Raw genomic sequence first — 26,752 nt, 5'->3', positions numbered from 1 at the left:
GTGAGTGCTATGGATGGCCTTCTCGTAGGGAGACGGGAATGAATCCATAGTAGTGTATTGTGTGGTGATTAGTGGACTCGTGTACGTTGTCTCACCTCAAAAGTTTCTGGTAGTCGTAGAACAGGATAGCCACAGAGTCAAAGCTGGCTTGCTGCAACTAAACCCCACATTACCCTCTTGATACCAATGCATGTATGATAGGATCTGATGTAAGTCTTGCTGAGTACCCTTGTACTCATGTTGCTTTATTTATGTTTTTGCAGCGGAGACTTCGGTCTTATTAGTGTTCTCGTGGACTTCGACGAGTAGCTTGTACCTCAGCTACGATCTTGATCGGACGTTGTAGATAGTCAGGCTTTCAGCCTTTTTCATTTATAAATGTCTGTACTCAGACATGTAAGGCTTCCGCTTGATGCTTGATTGCTCTGAATGTTGGGTCATGTGACCCCTGTTTGTAATAAATGCTATGATGGCTCTTTGAGCCTTATCTATATGAGTTGTTGAGTTATGCTGTGATGCCATGTTGTACAGCACATACTTGCATGTTATGCGTACGTGTAATGTGTATTGCTATGTGTGGGATCTGACTATCTAGTTGTTTATCCTTAGTAGCCTCTCTTACCGGGAAATGTCTCCTAGTGCTTCCACTGAGCCCTGGTAGCTTGCTACTGCTCCGGAACACTTAGGCTGGCCGGCATGTGTCCTTCTTCGATCCTGTGTCTGTCCCTTCGGGGAAATGTCACGCGATGAATACCGGAGTCCTGTTAGCCTGCTACAGCCCGGTTCACCAGAGTCCTGTTAGCCCAGTGCTACAGCCTGGATTCACTCGCTGATGACCGACACGTTCGATGCTGGGTCATGGATGCCTGTCCCTGTAAGTTAGTGCCACTTTGGGTTTACGACTAGCCATGTCAGCCCGGGCTCTTTATCATATGGATGCTAGCGACACCATCATATACGTGTGCCAAAAGGCGCAAACGGTCCCGGGCAAAGGTAAGGCGACACCCGTGGGGATACCGTGCGTGAGGCCGCAAAGTGATATGAGGTGTTACATGCTGGATCGATGTGGCATTGAGTCGGGGTCCTGACATCTAGTCAAACCAAAATATTGATTTAACCCAAATCAGATGATTTTTGAGGCTCTATGGGTCTATATTTATTGGTGGAAAAGAGGCTTGGAAGTAAAAGGCTAGGCAATGTGGGATTAAACGTAGACGAAAATATACGAAACACAGATGAAAAGAGACGGCTCGCATCGCATGGGCCTAAAGGCCTTCGGCCGGCCAGCGCACGTTGTGGCTGCAGTTTTTTTAACAAAATTCGGCCTAAAAAATGAAAAGGCTGGCTAGGCCTAGCCCATGTAGGAGAGAAGAAACACTAAAATGATGGGGTGCCCGATGCCACTATGCAGCACACGTGGAAGACAAACAATTATGGCTGCACGTACAGTTTTTTAAAAAAAATAGAAACAGAAAGGAAACTGAATAACGAAAATAAAATAAAAATTTTATATAGGCATATTATATATCAAAATTTCCAAAAAAGGTTTTCTACGACGTGAAATTTTTTCTAATGACAAATAAAATCCACAAAAATTTGAATAAATTAAACAGTGCTATTGGTGCAATAAAAACTCAATAAAATCATTTTAAAAACACCAAAATGATTTCAAATTAATTTGTTCTCCAATTTTGTATTGTAGGGAATCATGTTACCCTATTTTCCATATATTTTATTTTAGGAGAAAAATAATTTGAAAACCCAAATAACTCCAAATTGAAAATAATTTCAAATGGATTTTAAATTTTGATCCTTTTAAACTCCCAACTCATATTTCATATAATTTGAAGAAGTCGTTTTATCTTCTCACATGAAAATCATTGAGTTGCATAAAGTTTTGGAAATATGTTCAAATGAAATTTAAATATTTTCAACACCCCTTTTCATTTAAATAAATGGAAGAAGTCATGTCATCTTCTCTCCAGGGTTTTGTGGTAAGAAGAATTTGAATTCCCGGAGATCATAAATGCAAAAATGAAAGTTTAGGAAAGTCCTTTTATTCCCTCTCATTTAACTTTCAAAAAGTTTCGAATTTCACTCAATTACACTCAATCAATCAATCAAATCTATCTATTTATTATAACATTCCAAAATTTAGAATTTTGGAATGTTACAAACCTACCACCCTTAAAATGAATCTCGTCCTCGAGATTCGGAGAGGCTAGAAAGAAATAGATTAGGTTTGGGGTCTTCTCAAGTCCATCGATCGTCTCCGGAGGTCTGGGGTGCTACCACCCTTAAAACATCGTTACGGTCCCATCAATACTTATATACTCCATCCTTATTCTTGACAGGGCCGGTCTTCTCAGATCATAGGGATAATTCCTTCTCTGGCTCTTCCGGTAGCGGCATAACCTTTTCCTCAATTCTTCTATACTTTCATCCTGGTAAGGTTATTCCGTGACTGGGTCTTCTTAGCTGACGGGTCTGGCGCCAATACTAAACAACTATCGATATCTCATGGTGGTCATCCAATTTTGGTTTCTCCTATATGGAATGGGTCTGGGTTGATCCTCACCGTATAACCTACGGTTGGCAAAAGCTGCCTTGTACAAGGGGAAACATTCTTACCATTCTAAGGTTTAAACAGGGGTTCGATCATCATCGCTCTACTATGGGTAAGTCACTCAGATTTACCATCCCATATAGCAAGGCGAATAATAAGAGTAAGTCGGTATGGTGATCAATCCACCCCACACCCAAATCATTACCATGTATACAGTTTAGCGAATCTCACGTTCTAACTCTCGGTCATCCTCACAAGCATTGCAGAATTTCTCTTGTCCATGAACTACATTCAGAATAATCCATTGATTCTGCAAGCCAAACAAACATCTATCATTCCTTCACAACTCTCAGGTTTTGCGTTACTCCTATAAAATTGTCTGCCGATAAACGTCGTATCTTCCTCCAGGGTTTTTCCTTCAGCAAGAATGTGCTTGCTTCTTGGCAGGTCCTGGGGCCTGTGGGTTATGTCCCATCTCATCACTTGTAGTCCTTGAACTTATCATCGGGCAACTGATCATTATTCCAACTTCCAACTTCCTAGTATTCTTAAATCCATCCAATTGTACTATCTTCCTTCCTTCTATTGGCACCAAACTAGGACACGATTACTCAGACTCATCATGGAGTTTCCATTGATCCATATTTCCGACATCATACCTCCTTTATATCCAATAGTAATTTATCTCTTCATCCTCGTGGGATATCCCTCATACCGAGATAAAAACTTATACTTATGAAGTCCATATTCCACTTCGTGGAACATCATTATCCTTTCCAGGGTCAAGCGTCCTTACAGGGGAATATTGGCCATCTCTGTATGGCACTTCTTCAACTGGGAAACGTGAAACACATCATGAACTCCTGACAGTCCTTCGGGTGACTCCAACTTGTTGGCCACTTCTCCCATACGCTCCAAAACTCGGTATGGCCCTACAAATCTCGGGGCTAACTTTCCCTTAACTCCAATTCGTTTAACTCCTTGCAAAGGGGGCACACGAAGACATGCTCTGTCTCCAATTTCATAGACTACCTCCTTGCATTTTTTAGTCTGCATAACTCTTCTGCCTGGACTGAGCTACCTTCAGTCTATCTCGAATCAACTTAACATTTTCTTATGACTCCTTGATCACATTTGGTCCAAACAACTGACGGTCTCCAACTTCATCCCACATACTCTTGGGGTATCACACATATCGAGACCAAACTCATATTCATTTTGTCCGAAATCCACTCAGTGGAGTATCCTTATCTTTTCCAGGGGTCAAGGGTTCTTACAGGGTACTACCACCCTTAAAATGCACAAATCTTCCATAGACCATATTTCTCATATCCTCAGAAATGGTCAAAATCCTTCTTCATAGAGTAACAACTCATAAAGTCCATATCAGTACCAACGATGCTAACTTTATTCGCTCTCAATTGATTACAATCTCTCGCTTTTGCATTACATGTCTCAACTCAACACCTCAATATAAAAGAAAATGTTCTCACTTCTACTACTCCATTTCTTTTGTTGCAAACTCAACTATCTAGCACAAGTTTCCTTCTCCTTGGGGCATTCTCTGGCAAAGTGCCCTGCTCCATTACAACTAAAACATATTACTTCTGACAAGTATCAAGGTTTCCTTTTTGGGCAACTGTTGAGGTAGTGCCCTGACTCCTTGCACCTGTAATAGGTGATATGACTCAGGTCCCTCCTGGGCTCCAATCTGTTTCTCTTCCTGGACTTTTCCATTCCAATCAGGGCTTCTATTTCCTGTGGGTCATATTCTACTTCCTTTGTCGGGAATTCTACTAGATCCCCATTCAAACAATTTTGGGAGATGTGTCCTTCTTCTCCACATGAATAGCAAGACTTAGTGCAGGGTTTACTCGGGTCTTCTTTAGGTGTGTCCTCCATCTCTTCCTTCATCACAGCTTCTTCTAAAATTTCCATGAGGGCTCCTTTCATTACTTCTTTCTTCTGCTGGATGGTTCGTTGTACCATGGGGTAAATGTGACACTGAGCAGGATAGTGGGTAGTCCCTTCACACAAGAAACAAGTAATATGCCTAGTTGGGCATTCTTCAACTGGGTGACTTCCTTCACAATTAGGGAATTCATCCTTGTGTTCTTTATGGGTGTGTCCTATTTCTCCACAAATCTTGCATGCACAAGGTTTCTTCATATCCTTTCCATAAGGCTTCAACTTCTGGGACACAAACTGATACTTTGGCAAAGTCAACTTAAATTCTTTCCAAGTGGTTACACCTAGCCATCCATTGATGGTTTGGTACATCCTCCACCAAGTAGCAGCACCTCTTTCGAAGCACTGAAGAGCATGCTGGGTCATATCATTTCCAACTATAGGGTTATTCTCCATGTGATCCTCCATGTTCTGAATCCATCGGTCTGTCCCAACTGACTCATTGGTCCAGAAAATACAAGCTCATCTCCATTCATCCTCTATTGGGTCCATGTGGGTTTGGGTGAGATAAGAAAGATAGAGAGGGATACACACAATACAAACAAAAGTTTTGAAAAGACAGATTTTATTTGTGGCTGTCGGGAAAAACATCAAACAAATGATAGCTCACAAACGTCGCATCTAACGTAGGTATATAACAGGGGTTTGGTCTTCTAAAGGTCAATAATTCTTCAACGTCTCCAAACTCTTCAAGCCTTGTTCATGCCTCCAATGGCTTCTTCCGATCATGCTTGTCTTTCTCAAGTTCTTTTGCCAGATCAACTCTGTTGACGCGAAGTCTCTTGTGACGTCCTTTAATATTCTGGAGTTGCGTTCCAAACTTCTGGTTTCAACATCCTTCGCATGAACCATGGTCCTACTGTCCTTCAGTTCCCGACGAATCTCCGGTATCTCAAGGTTTTGCTCCTCCAGCTTGGCTACTTCAGCTTCTTGGACCTATGTTCTTCACGAAATGCTTCCTTGTCAAAATACGGCTTCCTGCGGGTCCGTCTTAAAATTCCTGATGTAATTCTCCAGATCCTGGTGATACACCAGCTAAGGTTAAAACTGCATCCTTTGCTGATAGATGCTCCATCAGCCTTCTACCATCCAATCCTTCCGAAGAAATGCATGCTTAGCTTAGCTCGGTGACCATAGTATCAGTGGCGACGACATCACGGATAACCGTGTTTCTGCCCTTGTCATTGCCATGAGCTATCTTCCATAGTTGATATCTCCTGCCTTAGGGTTTTCTTGACAAAACTTTGAGGTTTTTAACTCTCCATGCTCGGTCTTTCTCCGATACACCTTGATCTCAGGTATTGACGGCTTCCTTAGTCTACCAAGTTCCATAAGGGGTGCCTTCCTAGGTCATACAAATCTGGAAAATTCTACAGGACCTTCAAATTCCCCTAGTCTTCGGAGTCTTCAACCGTTGTAGTTTCCATCATTATAATATACGGTAAAATCCTCTTCATTCTGATGTGGTCTTAGTGGTCCCATATCTTGTACTTCTTAGAGTGGTCTCATCAGCCGAATCTTCGAGTGGTTAAAAAATGAAAAGGGGTATGGTCTCACTAAAAGGGTATATTTGAATAAGCTTAGAAGAGAAGAGAGGTAAAAGATCCTTTTGAAAAGAAAGTTGTAGAGAAAAATCTTTCCTATGGGCTTGCCAGTTTCTAGGGGTCACGTCCTACAGTCAACATGTGCTCTGATACCATCTTGTAGCGACCTGACCTCAGACGGTCAAGTCTCTGTGCTTTAGTGTCATCCCTGGATCGGTATGCTGACACACACAGTACTCAAGGATTTATAACAGAGGTAAATCACATGTATAAAGTAACGTAAAATACTATTACCTCAATCCAAATAGCGGAAGTAACAAGGTTGTGGATTCCCATCAACACCAACAGCAAAGTTGAGTGTAGAAATCATAACCCTAACGTATCACTTACTTGTCGTAAGATAATCCTGCAACATGAGACATTGCAGCCACAAAGGGTCAGTACATTGAATGTACTGGCAAATTCACACCATAGAGAATGATTAATAAAGGCTATCACTACATGCATATTTGGCTGGTGGAAAAGCTCTATGGTTATAATGTTTTTGCGAAAAGCCAATTTTTCCCTACTTCAAAGGAGTAATTTTTTTTATTTAACTATCATGGTGGTTGTTGAACATTGAGAATGGTTGACAGCATTCTCAATCCCAATTAAGTAACATCATTCAACCAGACAAAATTAATTTAAAGTAACATGATGAGATTCACATGATAATCCAAGTACTAGATACTCAATATGTCCATAACCGGGGACACGGCTAATCATGATTAGTTTATACACTCTGCAGAGGTTTGTGCACTTTTCCCCACAAGACTCGATCTCCTCCGTTGGGTTTCTCGCACTATATGGTGTTTGAGAAACGGATGACCGAGACATAGTCTTTCAGAAGCGCTAGCACCTTACGATCGGGTAGACCGTTACACCTACTTTCCCCTACATCTGCTAGTCTACCACTGTAAGAGTTCGCATGACTTAATCAACTATGCTAGAGCCCATAGTAGCTTGTGGCTGCACACGGAAGTTTCTAGTATGAATAATCTCATGATCCCTTTGAGCCTGGGTGGCGGTCCATAAAGAAAACAGGCAATCGCTGGAATACCCAGGTGCCTAAACAGGCAATTGCTGGAATACCCAGGTGCCTCAATCCACCCAGATGTGTATTTAAGTTACCACCTTAAGTTGAACCATTAATTAACAATCTCACATCTGTCATGGATTTCACTCACCCAAACCACGTCTACGAGCATAACATAGCAATATAAGCAATTCGGATAAGTAACTCCCAAGGGTTTGAATGTAAGAGAGCAATAGGTTCTACCTCATCAACTAGTTCCCAACCCACATGTTAAAATCACATCCTAACCATGCAATGTTTGAGGATTGGAACTAATGCATAAAAACTGGGTGATAAAGGGGTATGATCAAAGTGTGAACTTGCCTGCAATGTTGATGAAGATGATTCGCACTCAAAACTCTTGATAGTTCTACTCGTCACACTCCGGTCAATCTATCGTAAGCAAGCAATAGTAACCACACATAAGCAATCACTCAAAGATCGGAGAGAACAAAGAAGACAATTCGGAAAACGTCAAAACCAAGAAAATAACTCTTGCAACATAAAACAATTTATAAAAGTACCAAAATTAAGTGAATTTGGCCTTATCAGAAAGTTTAGGTCAAGAGCTTCGATTTGCAAAAAGAATCAACTAAATCGGAGTTACGAAACTCAAGTTATGTTCAAAAGAAGTTTGAATATGAATCCGAACAAAATTCGAAATTTGAAAATTTCAAAAAGTTGATGTGACATGTTCACTGGATAGGTATAAACAAAACGAAGCTATAGACATTGGTTTCATCTAATTTTGATAAACGAGTGAAATGTTATGGTTATTTGAAAAATCAGGGCCAAGCTGTTTTACGAAAGAAAAATAGCTATGGTTAAGGTCTAACGTATAAATACGTAGACTAATTGATAATCTAATTATTCTATCGTATTAGTCTAAAAATAATAAACTACGAAAGTGTAAGAAGAAAAAAACAAAGAAAGATACCTTTATAAGGCAGAGAAAAGACAACTTTGGAGAGAAGAGACAATTTCCAGAAGTCGTGCCGGAGAGGAGAAATATATTTTTCTTAAATGAATCTAGTCAAACCAAAATATTGATTTAATCTGAATCGGATGATTTTTGGAGACTCTATGGGTCTATATTTATTGGTGGAAAAGAGGCTTAGAAGTAAAAGGCTAGGCAATGTGGGACTAAACGTAGACGAAAATATACGAAACACAGATGAAAAGAGACGGCTCACATCGCATGGGCCTAAAGGCCTTCGGCCGGCCGCGCGCACGTTGCGGCTGCAGTTTTTTTTAACAAAATTTGGCCTAAAAATGAAAAGGCTGGTTGGGCCTGGCCCATGTAGGATAGAAGAAACACTAAAATGATGGGGCGCTCGATGCCACTATGCAGCGCACGTGGGCGACAAATAATTATGGCTGCATGTACAATTTTTTTAAAAAAAATAGAAACAGAAAGGGAAAGTGAATAACGAAAATAAAATAAAAATTTTATATAGGCATAAAATTTCCAGAAAAAGATTTTCTACAACATGAATATTTTTCTAACGTCAAATAAAATCCACAAAAAGTTGAATAAATTAAACAGTGCTATTGGTGCAATAAAAACTCAATAAAATCATTTTAAAAACACCAAGATGATTTCAAATTAATTTTTTCTCCAATTTTGTATTGTAGGGAATCATGTTACCCTATTTTCCATATATTTTATTTTTGGAGGAAAATTATTTGAATAAAACCCAAATAACTCCAAATTGAAAATAATTTCAAATGGATTTTAAATTTTGATCCTTTTAAACTCCCAACTCATATTTCATATAATTTGAAGAAGTCATTTTATCTTATCACATGAAAATCATTGAGTTGCATAAAGTTTTGGAAATATGTTCAAATGAAATTTAATATTTTCAACACCCCTTTTCATTTAAATAAATGGAAGAAGTCATGTCATCTTCTCTCCAGGGTTTTGTGGTGAAAAGAATTTGAATTCCCGGAGATCATAAATGCAAAAATGAAAGTTTGGGAAAGTCCTTTTATTCCCTCTCATTTAACTTTCAAAAAGTTCCGAATTTCACTCAATTACACTCAATCAATCAAACAATCAATCAAATCTATCTATTTATTATAACATTCCAAAATTTAGAATTTTGGAATGTTACATTGGGTGTGTGTGGAACACCCACCACATGCTCCGCCAGTGCTACCCATCGGCAGATGTTGCCGCCACACCACCATCGAAAGCCAGGGCCATCTCCCACTCCGTTGCCGCGGCCCGAAGGCGGGAGGTGGCCATCGTGGCTGCCACCTGATAACCCACAAGTGTAGGGGATCACAACAGTTTTCGAGGGTAGAGTATTCAACCCAAATTTATTGATTCGACACAAGGCGAGTCAAAGAATATTCTCAAGTATTAGCAGTTGAGTTGTCAATTCAACCACATTTGAAAGACTTAATATCTACGGCAAAGTATTTAGTAGCAAAGTAGTATGAAAGTAACGGTAACGGTGGCAAAAGTAACAGTAGCAGTTTTTGTAGCAATCATAACAGTAGCAACGGAAAAGTAACTAAGCAAAGATCAATATGTGAAAAGCTCATAGGCAATGGATCAATGATGGATAATTATGTCAGATGCGATTCCTCACGCAACAGTTATAACATAGGTTGACACAGAACTAGCTCCAGTTCATCAATGTTATGTAGGCATGTATTCCGAATGTAGTCATACATGCTTATGGAAAAGAACTTGCATGACATCTTTTGTCCTACCCTCCCGTGGCAGCGGGGTCCTATTGGCAACTAAGGGATATTAAGGCCTCCTTTTAATAGAGTACCGAACCAAAGCATTAACACTTAGTGAATACATGAACTCCTTAAACAACGGTCATCATCGGGAGTGGTCCCGATTATTGTCTCTTCGGGGTTGCCGGATCATAACACATAGTAGGTGACTATTGACTTGCAAGATAGGATCAAGAACTCACAAATATTCATGAAAATATAATAGGTTCAGATCTGAAATCATGGCACTCGGGCCCTAGTGATAAGCATTAAGCATAGCAAAGTCATAGCAACATCAATCTTAGAACATAATGGATACTAGGGATCAAACCCTAACAAAACTAACTCGATTACATGGTAAATCTCACCCAACCCATCACCGTCCAGCAAGCCTATGATGAGATTACTCACACACAGCGGTGAGCATCATGAAATTGGTGATGGAGGATGGTTGATGATGACTATGGAGACAGATTCCCCTCTCCAGAGCCCCGAACGGACTCCAGATCAGCCCTCTCGGGGAAGATTAGGGCTTGGCGCGGCTCCGTATCGTAAAACACGATGAATCTTTCTCCTTGATTTTTTTCTCCCCGAAAGTGAATATATGGAGTTGAGGTTGAGGTAGGTGGAGTCCTAGGGGGCCCACAAGGCAGGGGCGTGCCCTAGGGGGCGCCCTGCACCCTCATGGACAGGGTGTGGGCCCCCTGATGCTGATTCTTTTACCAATATTTTTCATTAATTCCAAAACGTGTCTCCGTGGATTTGCAGGTCATTCTGAGAACTGTTATTTCTGCACAAAAATAACACCATGACAATTCTGCTGAAAACAACGTCAGTCCGGGTTAGTTCCATTCAAATCATGCAAGTTAGAGTCAAAAACAAGGGCAAAAGTGTTTGGAAAAGTAGATACGTTGGAGACGTATCAACTCCCCCAAGCTTAAACCTTTGCTCGTCCTCAAGCAATTTAGTTGACAAACTGAAAGTGATAAAGAAAAACTTTTACAAACTCTGTTTGGTCTTCTTGTTGCAAATATGTAAAGCCATCATTCAAGTTTTCAGCAAAGATTATGAACTAACCATATTCACAATAACAATTAGGTCTCATGTTTACTCATATCAATGGCATAATCAACTAGCGAGCAATAATAATAAATCTTAGATGACAACACTTTCTCAAAACAATCATAACATGATATAACAAGATGGTATCTCCCTAGCCCTTTCTGAGGCCACAAAACATAAATGCAGAGCACCCCTAAAGATCAAGGAATGAATAGACATTTTAATTCATGGTAAAAGAGATCCAGTCATGGTCATAATGTAAATTTATAGCAATGCATGTGAATGACAACGGTGCTCTCCAACTCGTGCTCTTTAATAAGAGGATGATGACTCAACATAAAACTAAATAGATAGGCCCTTCGCAGAGGGAAGCACGGATTTGCAGAGGTGCCAGAGCTTGAGTTTTGAAATAGATATAAATAATATTTTGAGTGGCATACTTTCATTGTCAACATAACAACCAAGAGATCTCGATATCTTCCATGCTACACACATTATAGGTGGTTCCCAAACAGAATGGTAAAGTTTCTATTCCCCCACCACCAACAAACATCAATCCATGGCCTGTCCGAAACAACGGGTGCCTCCAACTAACAACAATCCTGTGGAGTTTTGTTTGCAATTATTTTGATTTGAGCATGGGACTGGGCATCTCGGTTACCGGCCATTTTCTCATGAGTGATGAGCGGAGTCCACTCATCGTGAGAATAACCCACCTAGCATGGAAGATATAGACAACCCTAGTTGATACATGAGCTATTCGAGCATACAAAACATAATTTCATTTGAAGGTTTAGAGTTTGGCACATACAAATTTACTTGGAACGGCAGGTAAATACCGCATATAGGAAGGTCTGGTGGACTCATGCGGAATAATTTTGGGGTTTATGGAAGTGGATGCACAAGCGGTATTCCTTCTTAGTACAAGTGAAGGCTAGAAAGAGACTGGGAAGCGACCAACTAGAGAGCGACAACAATCATGAACATGCATTAAGATTAATCAACAATGAGTGAAAGCATGAGTAGGATATAAATCACCATGAACATAAATATCGTGGAGGCTATGTTGATTTTGTTTCAACTACATGCGTGAACATGTGCCAAGTCAAGCCACTCGAATCATTCAAAGGAGGATACCACCCTAACATACCACATCACAATCATTTTAATAGCATGTTGGCACGCAAGGTAAACCATTATAAACTCCTAGCAAATTAAGCATGGCATGAGCAACTATAATCTCTAATTGTCATTGCAGACATGTTTCATTCATAATAGGTTGAATCAGGAATGATTAACTAATCATATTTATAAAAACAAGATAGGTCGAGTTCATACCAGCTTCTCTCATCTCAATCAGTCCATCATATATCGTCATTATTGCCTTTCACTCGCACGACCGAACGGTGTGGATAATAATAATAGTGCACGTGCATTGGACTAAGCTAGAATCTGCAAGCATTTAATACAAGGGAGAAGACAAGGTAATATGGGCTCTTGGTTAAATCAACAATAATACATATGAGAGCCACTCAACATTTTCATCATGGTCTTCTCCTCTCGACCCCCAAAGAATAAGAAAATAAATAAAACTATTTACACGAGAAATCTCCCAACAAGCAAAAGAAGAACGAGAAATATTTTTGGATTTTCTTTTAATTACCACTACTACAAGCACGGAAAGTAAACTAGCTAAAAGCTATAACTATTTTTTTGTTTTTCTTAAGGTTTTTTCAAACACAGAAGAAGAAGGCTTAGAAAAGAAAATAAACTAGCATGGATAGTACAATGAAAAAGTATGAGCACCGACAATTGGCATGAGTGTGTGAACATGAATGTAATATCGGTGAGAAATACGTACTCCCCTAAGCTTAGGCTTTTGGCCTAAGTTGGTCTATGGCCACTGCTGGCCTGGCGGATATCCAAAGTCGTAGCTGGGGCTGTACTGAGATGCAGCAGCTACTGCCCGAAGAGCTGCAGCTTGGAGGCGAGCTGCCTCCGTCCTCCTCTCATACTCGTTCGCCTCCTCCCTGGTTACAACATATCTCCTTTTTGCCTGAAAGTTAAAGAAAGTAGGAGCAGGGAGGGAAACATGGACAGTGCGATGTCTATCAAAGATTAGTCGCTACTGGAGGAATTGTTCATTCCTCTCAAGAAACTGATGGCGAACCATAACACTATAATCTAGATAAGCAGGAGGCAACTCCATATCATTTCCATGTATGGGTACACCAAGATAATTAGCTACCCGAGTTGCATAAATTCCACCAAATAAATCTCCACTTGTATCGTTAAGATGAAACCTTCGTGCAACAATGGCCCCTAAGTTATATTGTTTGTCACCTAATATCACACTCTTGAGGACACTAAGATCTGGAATGCACATGTGACAGGCCTCATATTTATCGTTAATGCTTCTACCTATGAAGAGAGCAAAATAATGTATAGAAGGGAAATGAATGCTCCCTATGGTAGCTTGTGTGATTTCCCTAGATTCCCCCACAGTGATACTAGCAAGAAATTCTTTATATTCAGATTTGTGAGGTTCACTAACATTGCCCCACTGCGGGAGTTTACAAGCAGTATTAAAATCTTCTAAGTCCATGGTATATGATTTATCATAAAGATCAAATAAAACAGTGTGAGAATTGCGCGAGGATGTAGATTTAAACCTCCTCACAAAGGAATCAGTTAGGTAGTGATACTGTAGGCACTTATCTGACACGAAGTCCTCAAGATCAGCATTACGCACATACGCGTCAAATTCATCCTTCATGCCTGCCTAGACCATAAACTCCTCTGACGGCCATTCACAAGGACACACTTGAGCTTCCCTCGGTGGTTCATCGTCCGACTCACGTATGGCGGGCCTTGGTCCTTGCTTCCTGGAGGAACCACCTTGGTACATTTTCCTATGCATTTTTCTTTCTCTAAAAAATTTCTGAAATTTTAGTGACTCAAAATAAAAGTGAAGCAAACTCAACAAGATTGATAGCAACCACTCGTGGACAGGGTGTGGGCCCCCTATTGCTGATTCTTTCGCCAATATTTTTCATTAATTCCAAAACGTGTCTCCGTGGATTTTTCAGGTCATTCCGAGAACTTTTATTTCTGCAGAACAATAACACCATGGCAATTCTGCTGAAAACAGCGTCAATCTGGGTTAGTTCCATTCAAATCATGAAAGTTAGAGTCCAAAACAAGGGCAAAAGTGTTTGAAAAGTAGATACATTGGAGACGTATCACCATCCCACTGCCCGCCATCGTGGCCATCACCCGGTCCGCCACCGCGGCCCGAAGGCGGGAGGTGGTGGTCGTGTCCGCCACCCCATCGTCGGTTGCCGTGGACGGCAGCCCACCATCGACCGCCGGGATCATCACCCGCTCCACCACCGCCGCCCAAAGGAGGGAGGCGGAGGTGGAGGCCTGCACATGCGTCAGCAACCTTGCGTGCTACATCGAGTTCCTGCAGGAGGAGGAGGAGGAGCGCCTCATCGAGCATGCAAAGAGCCTCATCGCGGCCGTGGCGTAGCACACGCCGACGCAGAGGCGAGGAATCAGGAGATCTACGAGCAGTCTGGCCACTTCGAGAGGGATTGTCTAGAGCGACAGTGGGCGTTCGAGCTGGCGAGCGTCACTGAACGTGCAGCAGCGGCATGCACCGTATTGCATTTCTCCAGCTCGTCAGTAGGCTCCTCCTCCTCCTCCGCCTCTTACTGAGTGTGCTTGGAAGAGGAGAGGCTGCCGGAAGTAGCACAAAGCCCCTCCATGCTAATAGTAGTATTTAGGGGCTATTTTGTTTAGTTCATCTGACTATAGATGTGTGGTCGAACTGTACAACATACTTGAAATTAGCTAGTATATATAGTTGAACTAGCTATTTCAGTACGTGGTTGGAAAAAATTGGGGAAAAGTTTGGTTGGTTCAGCTGTCGAGTTGAACTGTTTGTATAAATTAAGAACGACTAATTAATCTAGGAATGAAAACTATGCTTAATTACCGAATTTTAGTTGCAAAAATTAGATAGTGCTAGTGATTTCTAGCTGCATATTTTGACAAATCGCTGTGCTGGATCAATGAACAATCACACACGACTTTCTCTTGAAAACTGTTTGCGTTAGGCCACCTTATGCAAACATTTACCACATAAAAACCGTGTGCGATGGACAGCCTTTGCCACACAGTTTCCTCTACGGACCGTGTGTGATACATCCAATAACACAAATGATTTAACAGGAAAAATTGTGTGTGATGTACCTGTGAATGGAAACGTTTTCCTTGGAGCGACTGTGTGGGATGTACATACGAACGGAAAAGTTTAGTGGGGACTGATACGTCTCCAATGTATCTACTTTTCTCACGCTTTTCCTCTTGTTTTGGACTCTAATTTGCATGATTTGAATGAAACTAACCTCGGACTGACGCTGTTTTCAGCAGAACTACCATGATGTTGTTTTTGTGCAGAAATAAAAGTTCTCGAAATGGAACGAAACTTTGCGAAGATTTTTTATATCAATAATAAGAATTTCTGGAGCCAAGACCCACCAGAGAGGGGGCCTGGGTGGGCACAACCCACCAGGGCACGCCCCCTCTCTTGGCGTGCCCAGGTGGGTTGTACCCACCTGGTAGCACCGCCGATGACCCCCTGATACTATAAATTCACATATTTCCACCAAAAAAATCAGGGAAAAAGAATTATCGCAATCCACGAGATGGAGCCGCCGCCAAGCCCTATTCTTCCTCGGGAGGGCAGATCCGTAGTTCGTTTGGGGCTCCGAAGAGGGGGGTCTTCGTTCTTCGTCATCACCAACCCTTCTCCATCGCCAATTCCATTATGTTAGGGAAGATCTTTAGTTAGTTTTGTTAGGGCTTGATTTATAGTATCCATTATGTTCTTAGATTAATGTTGCTATGACTTTGCCATGCTTAATGCTTGTCACTTTGGGCCTGGGTGCCATGATTTCAAATCTGAACCGTTTATGTTATCATCATTATATCCATGTTCTAGATCCGATCTTGCAAGTTATAGTCACCTACTACGTGTTATGATCCAGCAACCCCGGAGTGACAACAACTGCTCCCACTCCCAGTGATGACCGTAGTTTGAGGAGTTCATGTATTCACTATGTGTTAATGCGTTGTTCCGATTCTCTATTAAAAGGAGGCCATAATATCCCTTAGTTTCCAATATGGACCCCGCTGCCATGGGAGGGTAGGACAAAAGTTGTCATGCAAGTCCTTTTAATAAAGCACGTATGACTATTTACGGAATACATGCCTACATTATATCAATGAACTGGAGCTAGTGTCGTATCGCCCTAGGTTATAACTGTCACATGATGAATATCATCCAACAAGTCACCGATCCAATGCCTACGAATTTATCCTTATTGATCTTGCTGCGTTACTATTGCTATCATCACTGTTACACTTGCTACAAAATTACTGCTATCAATGTTACTATTACTATTTTTGCTGTCACTACTATCTTAACTATCAAAGTACTTTTCTACTGATCACTTTGCTGTAGATAATTTATCTCCAGGTGTGGTTGAATTGAAAACTCAGCTGCTAATACCTTCAAATATTCTTTGGCTCCCCTTGTATCAAATCTATAAATTTGGGTTGAATACTCTACCCTCGAAAACTGTTGCGATCCCCTATACTTGTGGGTTATCAAGACCTTTTTCTGGCGTCGTTGCCGGGGAGCATAGCCATATTTGTTGAGTCACTTGGGATTATTATCATATTATCACTATGAAGAATCTGAAGGATGCTAAGACTAAGATATTTCCCTCAAGGACGAGGGGAGGTAAGGAACTGCCATCTAGTTCTGCTTTAGATTCACATTTTGTTATAAGTAAACTTGCAACACCACCACATGCTATTAATTCTGATATTTTGCAAGTTATTGGTGATGCTACTTCTACTATGAATGATGCTTATGATGATGCTAGTACCTTGCTTGATAATGATGATGTGCCACCTCGTGACTTTCTTGATAAACAAATTGCTAGTTATACAACATGATGTTGTTGAATCTGATGATGAGATTGAAACTGAATCTCCTAAAACACCCACTAGACCTAGCCTTCCTAGATATGAATTGCCTAAGGTACCAGAAGGTTATGTTATGAGTGAAGAAACAACTAGATATATTCTTGCTTGTAATGATAGAGATGATCTAGAGAAGTTACTACAAAAGTATGAAGAAAAATCTCTAAATGCTAGAATGAAATGTGACCCTAAGTTTGCTTCTTCACCTATCTTTATTGATGATAAGGATTATGAATTCTCTGTCGACCCAGAGCTAATTACTCAGGTTGAATCCGATCCTTTCCATGGTTATGAAACTGAAACTATTGTGGCACATCTTAGTAAGTTGAATGATATAGCCACCCTTTTTACTCATGATGAGAAAACTCGCTATTACTTTATTCTCAAATTATTTCCTTTCTCATTAAATGGTGATGCTAAAGCTTGGTACAACACTCTTGCTCCTGGTTGTGTGCGTAGTCCCCAGGATATGGCTTATTACTTCTCTGAAAAATATTTTCCTGCTCATATGAAACAAGCTGCCTTACAGGAAATATTTAACTTTGTGCAAATTAAAGAAGAGAGTCTCCCACGAGCTTGGGGGAGGCTTTGCCAGTTACTTAATGCTTTACCTGATCATCCTCTTAAGAAAAATGAAATACTTGATATCTTCTATAATGGACTAACCGATGCTTCTAGGGACTTCCTAGATAGTTGTGATGGTTGTGTTTTCAGGGAACGAACTATCGCTCATACTGAAGAATTATTGAATAACATATTGAAAAATTATGATGATTGGACTATTCCTGAACCACTGCAAACCCACTCCAAAGAAGAGGGGTATATTATATCTCAGTCCTGAAGATATGGAGGACACAAAGAAATCTATGAAGGAAAAAGGTATTAAAGCTGAGGATGTTAAAAATTTACCTCCTATTGAAGAAATACATGGGCTTAATACACCACCAATGCCTAAGGTGGTAGAGGTAAATTCTCTTATGGAGTTTAATGATAATGATAATCCTCACAATATGCATCCTAGTCAATGCCCTTATGAGTTTGAGAACTACATTAGGAAACAAGATCACTTCAATGCAAATGTTATGAAACAATTGAAATACAATTCTGATATGATTGCTCGCTTGAGTGACTTGTTATTTAGAGTATCAAATGATGTTATAGGTGTTGAAAACATGCTTCTATGGTTCAAACCCAGTTAGAACAAGTTGCTAAATCTCAAAGGGGATTGCCTGATGAAATGAATCATAATATGCATGACTTTGCTGTTAGAGTTGCAACTAGAGGAGGTAAAATCACTCAGGAACCACTTTATCTTGAGGGACACCCTAAAATAATTGAACAAGATTCACAAAGAGCTAACACTAGTGCACCTAGTCCTTCCAGAAAGAAAACGAAGAGGAAAAATGATAGGACTTTGCACACTTCTAGTGAACCTAAAATAGAAAAACCTCCTGATAATGAAAATGAAGTTTTTATCTCAGATGCTGAAACTCTATCTGGTAATGAACACTCACCTAATGATAATAAAAAATATAATGATGAGGTTCATGAAGACTCTCAACCAAATAATGATAAAGAATAAGATAATGATGTTGAGATAGAACCACCTGTTCATCTTGATAACCCACAACCTAAAAGTAAAACATATGATAAAAGAGATTTCATTGCTAGAAAACACGGTAAAGATAGAGAACCATGGGTTCAAAAACCTATGCCTTTTCCACCCAAGTCAACTAAAAAGAATGACGATAAAGAATTTGAACGCTTTGCTGAAATGCTGAGGCCAGTCTTTTTGCGTACTCGCTTGACTAATATCTTGAAAATGTGTCCTTATGCAAAGTACATGAAAGACATCATCACAAATAAGAGAAAATATCGGAAGCTGAAATCTCCACTATGCTTGCTAATTATACTTTTAAAGATGGAGTACCTAAAAAACTTGGAGATCCGGGAATACCAACTATACCTTGCTCTATCAAAAAGAATTATGTGAAAACTGCTTTGTGTGATTTAGGAGCTAGTGTTAGTGTTATGCCTTTCTATTTATATAAAATACTTGACTTGAATAAGCTCACACCTACTGAAATATCTTTGCAAATGGCTGACAAATCAACTACCATACCTATCGGTATCTGTGAGGATGTGCCCGTTGTTGTTGCTAATGTTACTATTTTGACTGACTTTGTTATACTTGAGATGCCCGAGGACGACAACATGTCGATTATCCTTGGTAGGCCCTTCTTGAATACTGCAGGGGCTGTTATTGATTGCAATAAAAGCAAGGTCACTTTTCATATCAACGGTAATGAGCATATGGTGCACTTTCCGAAGAAACAATTCCAAGTGAATGGTATTAATGTTATTGAAAAATCTCCGACAATCACTATTGGAAGTTTTCAAATACCTCTACCTTCCATCGAAAAGAAATATGAAATACTTATTGTTGGGGAAATGCATATCCCCATTGAGGTAACTTAGTGATTTATGAAAGTTCTTCAGTTTCATGCTAATAGGAAGTGGTTTTAATAAGACTTGATCAACCTTATTAATGGATCATTTTTGGACGGTATGAAGTTAATGAATTTAGTAAGCACTACTTTCTGTCCCTACTTTTTATTCTCTGTTTTTATTAGTTAAATAAAATAAAATGTCATGTGTTGTCTGTTTTCTGAATTTCCCATGCAATAAAAAAATGACCCAAAAATAAAAGTTCTTAGAATGCCCTAAAAATTTAATACGATTTCTTTCTGAATATTTGAGAATTTTTGGTGCAATAAACATCAGAGGGAGGTACACCAGGTGGGCACAACCCACCTAGGCGCGCGAGCACCTCCAGGCGCGCCCTGGTGGGTTGTGGTCCCCACGTGGGCCCTCTCACTTATCTCTTCATACCACATCATCACTTACCTCTAGAAAAAATCCCCTTTGCTCTCTCTCCCGTGTTCTTGAGCTCAAACCCACGGATTTCGACCTCTTTGCTCGAAGCTCCATTTCTGAAACTGTTTCGGGGGATTGTTGCTTGGTATGTGAGTCCATCATTTGTCCAATTAGTTTATGTTTTAGTGGCTTATACTTTGAACAATTAGCTACTCTTGGTGTTGCTGTAGATGTGCTTGCATGTTGAATTCTTAGTGCTCTAAGTTGTTTGAATGCTTGTTATGGCCTCTATGTATCCCTATGAGTAGTTGCTATCAATCTTACAAAGTTTTGTTGACAAATTTTTGTCACTCCAAAATTTTTATTTCAGAAAATTGTATGCGGACATGATGAACCTATTTGGGAGGAGTTCTTCGGGGAGACGATCCTCGGGGGCATCTTTTAGTGACAGTTCCGCCCGTCGGTCTTATGTTGAACCAAGTGAAAGTTCCACACGAGATGCCGCCACCAAGACATGTTTATGGCCTACCGATGAATATATGGTGCGCGTGGGCATTAAGGAGGAATTTGAGCAATATGTTCACAATGTCGGCCTCGGTCCCTACCTATCAGATAAGTGTGTACAACACCAACTTCTCACTGAATCGTTTATCAAGGGATTTAAATATTTTCCACGTGAGTCTAGGGTGTCGTTTATGCTTTATGGTAATCCTTATACTATCCCACTGGAGAATTTTGCTTAGCATTGCAAACTGCCATTTTGGGGTTCACTTGATGAGCCACCAACGGTTGAGTATGAGTCTTTTTTGACTAGCCTTTGCTATGGTGAAAATAGGGGAGTCAGACAAGGAAGAATAAAGAGCATTCATTTTCCCGCAATTCAGTATTTTGCATTATTTAATGGGAAATGCATAGTAGGCAAGCAAGACTGTAGCGTACTTTGTGCGCCAGACTTGAGCCTCCTTCACACTGCTCTCACTGGTGAAAGGAATTATAAGTTTGGAGCAATTGTTGCATGCAGACTTCAGCACAATGCTAAAAGTGGCTAGTTCTATGGTGGAATTTATGCCGCACACCTAGCACGAGGGCTAGGTGTCTCACCTTTGCCCTTTGATCCTATCCTACCCACTCAGTATTTAGATTTTGATGCCTTGAAAGATCATAAAATTCTCAAGGGAAGGGCTGATAACTTCACTTATAATTTGTTGTTTAACCAATTACATGTTGTGGACACATATTTGTCCGCGCCTGCTCTCTTTGATTATCATAGCAAGGAAATATATTTTGTTCTTGAGAGCGAGGCCCGAGCTCATAACGCAGTAGTGGCGGCCACACGGCATGCTGAAGCATCCGCACCAAGAGCCTCTGTGAGCTACCACGCCGACTACTACCCTTCAGGCTACTGATTCATTACTAACTTAGGCCAAAAGCCTAAGCTTGGGGGAGTACGTGTTCCACCAACTTTACATTCATGTCCACTTATTCTATTTGTCGGTGCTCATACTTTTTCATTGTATCATCCATGCTTAGATTTATTTTCTTGCTTTCTTCTTGTGTGTTTGAAAAACTTTAGAAAAAACAAAAAAAATTAGTTGTAGTTAATTTACTTTCTATGCATGCTTAGTAGTAGTATTAAAAAGAAAATCCAAAAATATTTCCTTGTTCTTCTTTTGCTTGTTGGGAGCTTTCCCGTGTAAATAGTTTTTCTCGTTTTTGCTTTTCTCTTATTTTCTTGCTTAAGAAAACCAAAAACTCCAAAAAATATTTCAGTGTGTTTCTCTGAATTTATTTTCTTTTTATTCGAGTTGTACCGAGGAGAAGACCACGATGAAAATGTTGAGTGGCTCTCATATGAATAATTGTTGAACTAATAAAGAGCCCATTTTACCTTGTCTTCTCCTGTTGAATAAAATGGTTGTAGATTCCAGCTTAGTCCATGGATCTCTTGCACTATTATTATTTTCATATCATTCGGTCATGCAAGTGAAAGGCAATAATGATGACATTCGATGAACTGGCCGTGGCAAAGAGAAACTGGTATGAACTCGACTTGTCATGTCTGTGTAATGTTTAACCTAGTGCCCATGATTCAGCCCATTATGATTAAACATGTTTGCAATGACAATTAGAGATTATAGTTTCTCATGCCATGCATAAGTAGCTGGGAGTTGATAATGATTTATCTTGGATATCAACATAGCATTAAAATGATTGTGATGTAGTATGATGATATGGTATCCTCCTCTGAATGTTCAAGTGGCTTGACTTGGTACATGTTCATGCATGTATTTAAATCAAAACCAACATAGCCTCTATAATGTTTATGTTCATGGTGTTCATATCCTACTCATGCTAGTGTCAAATGTTACATACGCATAACGCATGGTTATGATCGTTGTTGCTCTCTAGCTGGCCGCTTCTCAATCTAAATTGCTAGCCTTCGCCTGTACTAAGTGGGGACTCTGCTTGTACATCAAAAACCATGAACCCAAAATTATTCCAGATGAGTCCACCATACCTACCTATATACGGTATCACCCTGCCGTCCTAAGTAACTTTTCATGTGCCACCTCTAAAAACTTCTAAAAATTATCCGTTTTGTGTGCCTGGATCGTTCACGGAATGATAGGAGGTGGTCGATATCTTCCGTGCTAAGCAGGTTATTCTCAGGTCGAGTGTTTATTCACTCGCCATCACACGAGAAAATGGGCGGTAATAGGGATGCCCAGTCCCAAACTACAAAATACAAAAAGAGTTCATCTCTTAAATAATCGAACAAAAACTCCCAATGGAGTCAAAACTTTACTTTTACCGCTTGGGAACTGCCAATAGCGTGCTTAGCATGGAAGATGCGATAAGTGATGGTCGTGAAGTGAATAAGAAGGGTGCATGTCTCAAAATATCATTTATCTCTATTTTAAAAATTGAGCTCTAGCACCTCTGCAAATCACTGCTTCCCTCTGTGAAGGGACTTTCTATTTACTTTTATGTTGTGTGATCACCTTCTAAAAAACAAGCGCCAGAAACTGAGTAGAGCACCGTTGTCATGATTTATGCATTGTGTGTAGCTAATGTTGGGTGCATCATGACTGGTTCTTTTCTACCATGAATTACAATGTTTAGTCGCTGCTTGAACTTTGGAGGTGCTCTGCATTTATGTTTTGCCGTCTCAGAAAGGGCTAGCGAGATACCACTATTGTCATATTATATCATGGTTGTTTTGACAACGTGTTGCCATTTGAGATATCTTATTATTGCTCGCTAGCTTATTCTGTCATTGATATGAATCATTATAATCTTTAAGTGTTATTGTTGACATGGTTAGTTATAATGTTGGCTGAAAACCTGGGTGCTGTTTAAGGTTATTTATGCAAACAAGAGCAAAAGAGTTTGTAAAAGTTTTTCTTTCTCACTTTCAGTTTATCAACTGAATTGCTTGAGGACAAGCAAAGGTTTAAGCTTGGGGGAGTTGATACGTCTCCAACGTATCTACTTATTCTCACGCTTTTCCTCTTGTTATGGACTCTAATTTGCATGATTTGATTGAAACTAACCCCGGACTGACGTTGTTTTCAGCAGAACTACCATGGTGTTGTTTTTGTGCAGAAATAAAAGTTCTCACAATGGAACGAAACTTTGTGAGGATTTTTTATATCAAGAATAATAATTTCTGGAGCCAAGACCCACCAGAGAGGGGCCCCTGGGTGGGCACAACCCACCAGGGCACGCCCCCTCTCCTGGCGCGCCCAGGTGGGTTGTACCCACCTGGTGGCCACGCTGACGACCCCCCTGATACTATAAATTCACATATTTCCAGAAAAAATTAGAGAGAAAGAATTATCGCGATCCACGAGATGGAGCCGCCCCAGGCCCTGTTCTTCCTTGGGAGGGCAGATCTGGAGTCCGTTTGGGGCTCCGGAGAGGGGGATCTTCGTTCTTCGTCATCACCAACCCTTCTCCATCGCTAATTCCATGGTGCTCCCCACCGGGAGTGAGTAATTCCTTCGTAGGCTCGCTGGTCGGTGAGGAGTTGGATGATATTAATCATGTAATCGAGTTAGTTTTGTTAGGGCTTGATCCCTAGTATCCACTATGTTATTAGATTGATGTTGCTATGACTTTGCCATGCTTAATGCTTGTCACTTTGGGCCCGGGTGCCATGATTTTAGATCTGAACCATTTATGTTATCATCATTATATCCATGTTCTAGATCCGATCTTTGTAGTGACCAAACCTCAAACAGTACGATCTCTGTGCATTAGTGTCATCCCTAGATCGGTAATGCTGACACGCACAGTACTTGAAGATTTATAACAGAGTAGCAATCACACACTTATTACATCGAATGTCTCAAAAAGAGAACTTAAAACATTAAATATGGCTTAAGGCCATCTAAATCGATAACAGCGGAAGGCTTGGAAGATAAAGTGAGTCCATCAACTCCAACGGCATCACTGAGTGAAAGACAACGAACTATGTCTCCTTACTCGTCGTCTGAAAAGTCTGCAACATGAACGTTGCAGCGCGAAATGGGTCAACACATGGAATATGATGGCAAAGTAACACAAGAGTAATGAACAAAATAAATGCTATCACTACATGCATATTTGGCTGGTGGAGGCTATATGGTTATATGTTTTTGCAAAAAGCCAATTTTTCCCTACAAGAAAAGAATACATTTATTTAACTATCATGGTAGTTGTTAAACATTGAGAAGGTTCCTCCAACTCAATCCCAATTAAGCATCATCATTAAACCCAATCAAATTATATTAAGAGTGATGGGATCAATCATGATAATCCAAGAACCAGATACTAAAGTTGTCCATAACCGGGGACACGGCTAACCATGATTAGTTTATACACTCTGCAGAGGTTTGCACACTTTTCCCCATAAGACTCGAATATATCCATGGTCGGAGATTCGAGGCACAGTCTTTCTGAAGCATTAACTCTCTACTCTGGGTAGACTATACCACCTACAACCCACTACATCTGCTAGTCTACCTCTTCAAGAGCTTCATGCAACTTACATAACTATGCTAGAGCCAATAATAGCTTGTGGCTGCACACGGAAGTTTCTAGCATGAATAATCTTATGATCCCTTTGAGCCTGGGTGGTGGGCCGTAGGATGATCACACGGGTCCTTCGGGACATCCTAGGACAACACTGAGTTCTCCAGGTGCCCACAAGCAATCCACCTAGATGTGTATTCAAGTTGCCACCTTAAGTTTAACCATTAATTAACAAACTCACATCTGTCATGAATACTCTCAAACCCAATCCACGTCTACAAGCATAGCATAGCAAGATAAGCAACGAGAAGTAACTCCCAGGGTTTGAAAATAAACAGGTGAATAGGTACTACCTCAACTACTTCCAAAAACCCACAATTTAATCAGATCCTAATTATGAAATTGTTTGAGGATTGATCTAATGCAATAAAACTGGGTAGTAAAGAGGTATGATCAAAGTGTTACTTGCCTTGCTGATGTTCCTTGAAACCTAGAGACTCGTAGTAGCACGCTTCGTACTCCGGGTACTCTATGACAAACAAACAAGGATATAATAAGCACTCAACTAGAGGCACGGGTAAAACTCAAATAAGAGATCTAACCAAAAAGTTCAACTTAAGAACTCCGGTTTGCAAAAAGAATCGAATCAAACGAAGCAACGAAACTCAAAGTGCGAAAGAAACAAGATCCGTTTACTAATATGAACTAAAGTCAAATTTTACAGTAGCAAAAACTTGTCCAAGTTGGTTAAACAGAAAGAGGGCTTTGAGACGAAGATCTAGGCGCTTGAATCACCTGATTCCGATAAACGAGCGTAAAGTTATACTAGAACGAAGATTAAGGCAGAAATCGCGATAAAAAATAATCGTGGAAAAACCCTGGAAAAAGAAAACTGATGAACAAGCTAACGAACGAACATTCATTGTCTGTAGTTAACGAGTGCAAACCGTTCATTAAAACGAACGTACGAACGGGCGTTCGTTAAATAAATAAATCGGGAAAATAAAACCGATCTAAAATAAAAAACTAGGGTTTCAAAAAAAATAAACCGATCGGTTTTCCGAAGAAAACCGGCGGCGGCGAACTACCTCGGCGAGGTCTGGCGGGTTGGCGGCGGCTAACAGCATCGGCAGCGGCGCTGCGGGGCGGCGCGGGCGGTGCAGCGGTGCAGCGAGGCTCCGGCGGCGGCAGCGGTTTCGGGCGGCTAGGGTTTCGGGTGGGGCGGCGCTGGCTTGGGCCTCCGCGGCTATAAAAGGGCCGGCCGGGCTAGTGTCGAGGTCGGACGCGGCCCGGTTAGGTCGGTTGACTTTAAAAAATACTTCCGCTCGGAAAAACAAAGAAAAGAAATACTAAACGGACTCCAAAAATCCTGAATTAAATTTTCCCCGTCCTCTAAAAATCTAGCGGACAAGGTGAACATTTATTTGGGCCTCTAATGCAATTTTGAAAAACGCATATTTTTCCTAATTCAAATAAAATAGCGATAAAAACTGCGAATAAAATCTTATTTGATTTTAATATCAAATCTCCAATATTTCTTTATTTTTGGAAAGTCATTTTATCCCCTCTCTTTTATTTTTCATAAAAGAAATATTCGAAGAGAAAATAAGTAAAATCAAACGACCCTCTTTTCAAAATTTAAGAAAACTCAAATATGAAAATAACGAAATCCCCAACTCTCTCCGTGGGTCCTTGAGTTGCGTACAATTTCTAGGATCAAACCAAAATGCAATAAAATATGATATGCAATGATGATCTAATGCATAACATTCCAAATTGAAAATTTGGGATGTTACAAACCTACCCCCCTTA

This window comes from Triticum dicoccoides, chromosome 2A, assembly GCF_002162155.2.
Source record: "Triticum dicoccoides isolate Atlit2015 ecotype Zavitan chromosome 2A, WEW_v2.0, whole genome shotgun sequence".
In the NCBI taxonomy this organism is placed as follows: Eukaryota; Viridiplantae; Streptophyta; class Magnoliopsida; order Poales; family Poaceae; genus Triticum; species Triticum dicoccoides.
Note: the sequence above shows the minus strand (reverse complement) of the source record.